Source organism: Salmo trutta, chromosome 39, assembly GCF_901001165.1.
Source record: "Salmo trutta chromosome 39, fSalTru1.1, whole genome shotgun sequence".
NCBI classification, from domain to species: domain Eukaryota; kingdom Metazoa; phylum Chordata; class Actinopteri; order Salmoniformes; family Salmonidae; genus Salmo; species Salmo trutta.
In genome coordinates, this window is record NC_042995.1 from 18,648,314 (window position 1) to 18,655,421 (window position 7,108).

The window sequence follows — 7,108 nt, forward strand, 5'->3', positions numbered from 1 at the left end:
TAAGGGTGCTCTCGAGTGCTAGACGTTCTTTACCATTCAAACATCAGATTTACCACCAATGCTCCTTATAGGACACATCACTGCACTCTATACTCCTCTGTAAACTGGTCATCTCTGTATACCCGTTGCAAGTCCCACTGGTTGATGCTTATTTATAAAACCCTCTTATGCCTCACTCCCTCCTATCTGAGATATCTACTGCAGCCCTCATCCTCCACATACAACACCGTTCTGTCAGTCACATTCTGTTAAAGGTCCCCAAAGCACACACATCCCTGGGTCGCTCCTCTTTTCAGTTCTGCAGCTAGCGACTGGAGCGAGCTGCAACAACACTCAAACTGGACCGTTTTATGTCAATCTTTTCATTGAAAGACTCAATCATGGACAATGTTACTAACAGTTGTGGCTGCTTTGTGGGATGTATTGTTGTCTCTACCTAATTGACCTTTAGTGTTGTTGATTGTGCCCAATAATGTTTGTACAATGTTTTGTACTGCTACCATGTTGTGTTGTCAAGTGTTGCTGCCTTGCTATGTTGTTGTCTTAGGTCTGTCTTTATGTAGTGTTGTGTTGTCTCTCTTGTTGTGATGTGTGTTTTGTCCTATATTTATATTGTATTTATTTATTTTAATCCCAGGCCCCTGTCCCTGCAGGAGGTCTTTTGCCTTTTGGTAGGCCGTCATTGTAAATAACAATTTGTTCTTAAATAAAGGTTAAATAAAAAAATAATTGCCTGGTACTGTTTGGCTCTGACCTGGTTTATGAACTCTCGCCTGTCCCCGACCTGCCTTTTGCCTACCCCTTTTGTTATAATAAATATCGGAGCTCAACCATCTGCCTCCTGTGAAAATGATGTCATGGCTTTAGAAGCTTCTGATAGGCTAATTGACATCATTTGAGTCAATTGGAGGTGTACCTGTGGATGTATTTCAAGGCCTAACTTCAAACTCAATGCCTCTTTGCTTGACATCATGGGAAAATCAAAAGAAATCAAGACCTCAGAAAAACAACTGTAGACCTCCACAAGTCTGGTTCATCCTTGGGAGCAATTTCCAAACGCCTGAAGGTACCACGTTCATCTGTACAAACAATAGTACGCAAGTATAAACACCATGGGACCACGCAGCCGTCATACCGCTCAGGAAGGAGACGCGTTCTGTCTCCTAGAGATGAATGTACTTTGGTGAGAAAAATGCAAATCAATCCTAGAACAACAGCAAAGGACCTTGTGAAGATGCTGGAGGAAACAGGTACAAAAGTATCTATATCCACAGTAAAACAAGTCCTATATCGACAGAACCTGAAAGGCCGCTCAGCAAGGAAGAAGCCACTGCTCCAAAACCGCCATAAAAAAGCCAGACTACGGTTTTGCAATTGCACATGGTGACAAAGATTGTACTTTTTGGAGAAATGTCTTCTGGTCTGATGAAACAAAAATAGAACTGTTTGGCCATAATGACCATTGTTATGTTTGGAGTAAAAAGCTGAAGAACTCCATCCCAACCATGAAGCACAGGGGTGGCAGCATCATGTTGTGGGGTTGCTTTGCTGCAGGAGGGACTGGTGCACTTCACAAAATAGATGTCATCGTGAGGTAGGAAAATTATATGGATATATTGAAGCAACATCTCAAGAGACCAGTCAGGAAGTTAAAGCTTGGTCGCAAATGGGTCTTCCAAATGGACAATGACCCAAAGCATACTTCCAAAGTTGTTGCAAAATGGCTTAAGGACAACAAAGGCAAGGTATTGGAGTGGCCATCACAAAGCCCTGACCTCAATCCTATAGAAAATGTGTGGGCAGAACTGAATAAGCATGTGCGAGCAAGGAGGCCTACAAACCTGACTCAGATACACCAGCTCTGTCAGGAGGAATGGGCCAAAATACACCCAACTTATTGTGGGAAGCTTGTGGAAGGCTGCCTGAAACGTTTGACCCAAGTTAAACAATTTAAAGGCAATGCTACCAAATACTAATTGAGTGTATGTACACTTCTGACCCACTGGGAATTTAATGAAAGAAATAAAAGCTGAAATATATCATTCTTTCTACTATTATTCTGACATTTCACATTCTTCAAATAAAGTGGTAATCCTAACTGACCAAAGACAGGGACTTTTTACTAGGATTAAATGTCAGGAATTGTGAAAAACTGAGTTTAAATGTATTTGGCTAAGGTGTATGTAAACTTCCGACTTCAACTGTATTCACGCTTGAGTATTTTTTGATATGGGAATCACTCCACAGTGTAGGAAACATTTCCTCATGGTTATCCATATAAAACCAGAGCACCCCATTCACAAAACTAGCCTACCTAGATCCTCCTACACTTCAATACAATCTATCAGCATTCTGTTAGTAGTATCGCAGCCAAGCAAGGGGGGGGGGTACACTCCAGTCTACTGAGTAGATTATTTCTCTTAGGGTACTTTACTCCACCAAGGAGCTTACGTGTGAAGCCTCATGAATAGGAGCGCTGGCCGATTAAGAAGCCTCTCACAGACATTTGTGTCAGAAGCAGATGGCTTATGCATGCAGCAGGTCATTTCATTTCATTTCGGAGGAAGAAGAGACTCTCTTCTCTTGCCTCATTCCGCTGCATGCCCTCGGATGGTGTTGAGACTGAGACGATGGTGGTCTGCTTGTCAAATCAGTGACGTCGATGAATTACTTTCCCACTCTTGTAACACAGCATGACAATGGCACTCACACTGCCAGGGGGATTGCATCGGATGCCTAACTGCCATTGTTGACTTCGTATATTCTGTTTGACATCAAAAATGGAATAATTCAATAAATAAGTCAAAGTTGAATGTAAGAAACAGAACCAGATTCTTAACAAAGACAGGATAAAGAATGTGATCCAAGATTATGGTCCAGTTTAATGTTGATTGAGGAAATAATAAGGTGGAATGGACTATGTTCATATATTTCAGCAGTTCCTGTATAAACGCAATACATTCAGTCTGCCTTCTTACCAGTAACACACAAGAAAGAGAGAGTGAGGAGAAAAAGAGGGAGATGGAATATGAAGAGATGGAAGAGATGGAGAGATGGGGCATACTATTCTCACTGTCTGTATGATTACAAGAGATAAGTCTTTTGAATTTCAATAAAGGCTGAATCCATCATTTGCATTTTAATTATTATAAAACATGTGGTTCAGGGAGCTGTATCTCCTCACTGAAATAGGTAGTCGGTAGAAAATGTCCTTGAACGGACAAAAAATAAAACATCACTAATCAACGTCCCAAATGGCACCCTATTTCGTATATAGTGCACTACTTTTGACCAGGACCCATTGGGAATAGGGTGCCATTTGGGACGCGAACCAAACAAAACTCAACATCAACTTTACTTGACCTTCTCGTGATGCACATACAGGACATCTTTTATTGGCCTCTTAAAGATGATCATGAACACTACACAGGGGCCTTCCCTGTGGCTCAGTTGGTAGAGCATGGTGTTTGCAACGCATGGTGTTTGCAACGCCAGGGTTGTGGGTTCAATTCCCACGGGGGGCCAGTATGAAAAAAAAAATGTATGAAATGTATGCATTCACTACTGTAAGTCGCTCTGGATAAGAGCGTCTGGTAAATGTAAACAATGGAAAGGAAGCCAGACTTCCTCCCTCACTAAAATGAGATAGAGGGCCAACAGAGATCCTTGACAACCAATAAAGGATTGATATTTATCAAAGTTGACAGTACTGAACACGAAGATATTGTCAACCGCTGAGCCCACACTGGGAAAAAAGTGTGCGCCATTTGTAATGATAGTTTTGTTGACAATTCATGTTGAACTTGGACGGAGCAAATACTTCTTTTTTTTTAAACAGGATTGATTTGATAAGGATAGCTCATGACGTTGTGATACTGTAATAACCTTGCTCTCTGTAACCATGCCAGCAGACATGGGTAAAATGTGTATTCCAGTAACATCCAAATATCAATTTACTAAATGGTATGGGACGCATGTAACAAAGTGCTGAACTATTGAACTTTACTTCAGTAGGCTAACACAGTGTAGGTCCTGTGTGGCTCAGTTTGTAGATCATGGCACTTGCAAGGCCAGGGTTGTCGGTTTGATTCCCACTGGGGCCACCCATATGAAAATGTATGCAGGCACAATAGTAACTTTGGAGATAAATGATGGATAATTGTATATTATAATAATACAGTTGTTTTATGCGGTCTTACAGTGAATGGCTATGCCTACTATTGGATTCCAAATTGAAATGCTGTACAGTGTATTTGGATAGGCATTCTATTTTGACACTTATGCCATGTTATACCCAGAATGTCGTCTATAGGCCTGTCACCCATAGGCCTATTCTTGAGGAAAATTGCACTAGTGAGGTAAAATGTCTCCAATTGTGAATTAAATTGTTTTTTCTTCTGATGGGTAGGCCTGACTGACTGACTCAAATAGGCCTATAATGATGTCACCAACTGGGAGAGCTATGATAACAGTGTGTCACTCCAAATATGTAAAAGTGTATTTGAAATAGGCCTAATGTTCAAATCATGTAAAAAGTAAGCCTATTTGGTAACACTTTCCATAAAGTACATACCTATGAAGCTTTATAACGTATTTTGTAATGCATTAATACACTTACATTGTGTTATGACAATATAGACCAATTATTTACAGTAAGTATTTGGGTTGAGACCTGATGCCTCTCCAAAGCTTTCAGCCTACCATCACATCTAATCAAAATGCACGCAGGCCTATTAGGGACCAGAATGTTGACCTTTCATTCATTCCAAATAATACAGTTAAACCCTGTTACATTTCTGACAATGTCTATAATATTATTCTCGGTGTCAATTCGAATAGCACACGCCTATTTATAATCTGGAGGAAGGCAAGGGGTTGGTGGAATAGACATGAAGACAGCTTGAAGAATCATTCATAGGAGAGTGACAGCCTTCTCTCAAGCTTGTCTGCCTGCGTACTGGAGGTTACAGCCTACATAGACATGAAAATATGATATCTCGCTTTCGCAAAGACTAAAAATCTTAAAAATCTTAAAATGCAAGCAAGATTTTTTTAAAAAGGGCTTACAGTTTTCAAGGTAGCAGAACATAGCAGGATTCGTTTAAGGTGAATGTTCAAGACAGTAGTCTACGCATTTTTTCCAATTTGTCTCGTCCCCAAATATCTACCAGATATCCACACTACCATCTTGTGGTTCTCCGCTGAACTCACTCTGGTGATGTGTTGCCAGATTCAGCCTGGATGGGAATCTGCAGTCTACAATGCACCTCACACCTTTTGATAGGTATACGGAGGTGTTCAAGCTATGCTTAATGGTGGGTCAAACACACATTCACTGCAAGACGCTCTTCTCCCATTCTAAGAGCCTGCTATTATGTGGAATATAGATGACAGACAGACAGACAGACAGACAGACAGACAGACAGACAGACAGACAGACAGACAGACAGACAGACAGACAGACAGACAGACAGACAGACAGACAGACAGACAGACAGACAGACAGACAGACAGACAGACAGTGGACCTGGCCCTTCAACACTGGTGGTGAGTGTATGGTTACAGTTGCACTTATAGCCAGCCTATATACTTAAATGGCATTAATTATGGCATCTCCATAGCAGTGCTGCCAAGAGCCGCTTTGTCGTCTGCAGGGATTAAATAGCACTGGACATCATGGGTGCTGCTCTCTGTTCAAACACAGATAGCCCTTTCCTAGGGCTTGTGTGAAATAATGTGGCCACAGCCGATTAGGGTTGTGAATGGCATGTCCCTTAGGCTATAATACGTTTTTGCGCGTTTTTCTCCATGGCCAATTTGTCATTATCCAATCCAACGCATGTTGCTGTGGCCCTTTACATAAGAAGCGAATAAACCACAATTTGATCATTCTGGCTTTGAGCAAAGAAACCCCTCAACACGTCTTTAAAGTGCGTAGAGCATGGCTCAATCATCTTTGCAATGCCAGGCGATTTCGTTCAACACATGGCTTGTTTTCATTATTACATTGAATAATGATCATACACATTTCTGAAAAACAGGTTGCGCGCCACGCACTTTAAGCAAATGACAGAAATTAATTCCCTGTGGTAGTCAAGCTCTTCTCAAAATGTCTGCAGCGCGAGTCCGGACAAGCCATATAATCGGAAAGCCGTCAGAAAACAGCCAGAAAACAAACAAATTATAGGTGGTCTAAATTAAACTAAACTGTGTGAAAGAGAAAATGGGTTTACTGACTATTTGTAGGCTAATAACAAGACTTACCTTTGCGATATTCCCACTGTGTGAATTTAGCTCGTAGTCCTGACTTCAAGGGATGTGATAATAAAATATACACCACCACACGGGAAAAAAATAAAACTCCACAGTGTGCGCTCCTCTGAAAATCCCAACGTGACAGTGGGGTCCAGATAAAAACAGTCAAACTCCGCTTCAGGTTCTATGCAGAAAAGAAAAATTGAGGTTTCCGGGTGTTAATGACACACGTCGCCTATAAGGTCATTTCAGTAAGTCATTGTAGTAGCACGGTCAATTGTGCTGCATCTAATTTCCGTAAGAGAGAAAGCGAGGAGAGATCGGACAGCAAAGACGAGAGATTAAGGATGGAAAGACCAGGGTTGTTCAGTCGGGCGCCCCCCTCTCTCTCTCTCTCTCTCTCTCTCGCTCTCTCACTTTCTCCCTCTCTCCAGCTCCAGTTGCTATTGGACTACACTAAATGAAATGTACAAAGCCTGCAGCCAATGGATTGCCGCATTCTCTCCATCACTGTTAACCAGCTGCCAGTATGGACCAGTTTTGGCATCCGTGAGGAAAGGACAGGAGGGTAGCAGGTGCAGTACGGCATACTGTAGTTTTGTTTTGCTGATCATATTCACCCAGGCTGGCTGTTCGACCCATGTAGGTACCTGTAATGAAACGTGTATCAAATATCTATTAACAAACTCTTCAGCTATACAACGAGCCAATTCCTTACACCTGATATGCAACATGAATTCAGCTTAAGCAAAGTTTCGATCCGGTAGCCAAGCACTGACGTATCTTATTTGAACTGTTAGTGTTTTCATATATATTTAATGAAGCTTAAATGGAGGTAATCTGCCCTTAAACT

At 41.5% G+C, this 7,108-nt stretch overlaps 1 protein-coding gene across 2 annotated transcripts in view; it reads right to left on the reverse strand.

Moving 5' to 3' along the window:
• Positions 1-6,856, reverse strand: part of LOC115179449 (neuroligin-4, X-linked-like) — an 80,913-nt gene extending 74,057 nt beyond the window's left edge. For both annotated transcript variants that reach the window (XM_029740992.1, XM_029740990.1), the window contains exon 1: positions 6,265-6,856. The gene's annotated coding sequence lies outside the window, so the exon portion shown is untranslated. The remainder of the gene's footprint in view (positions 1-6,264) is intronic.
• Positions 6,857-7,108: the final 252 nt, after the last annotated feature.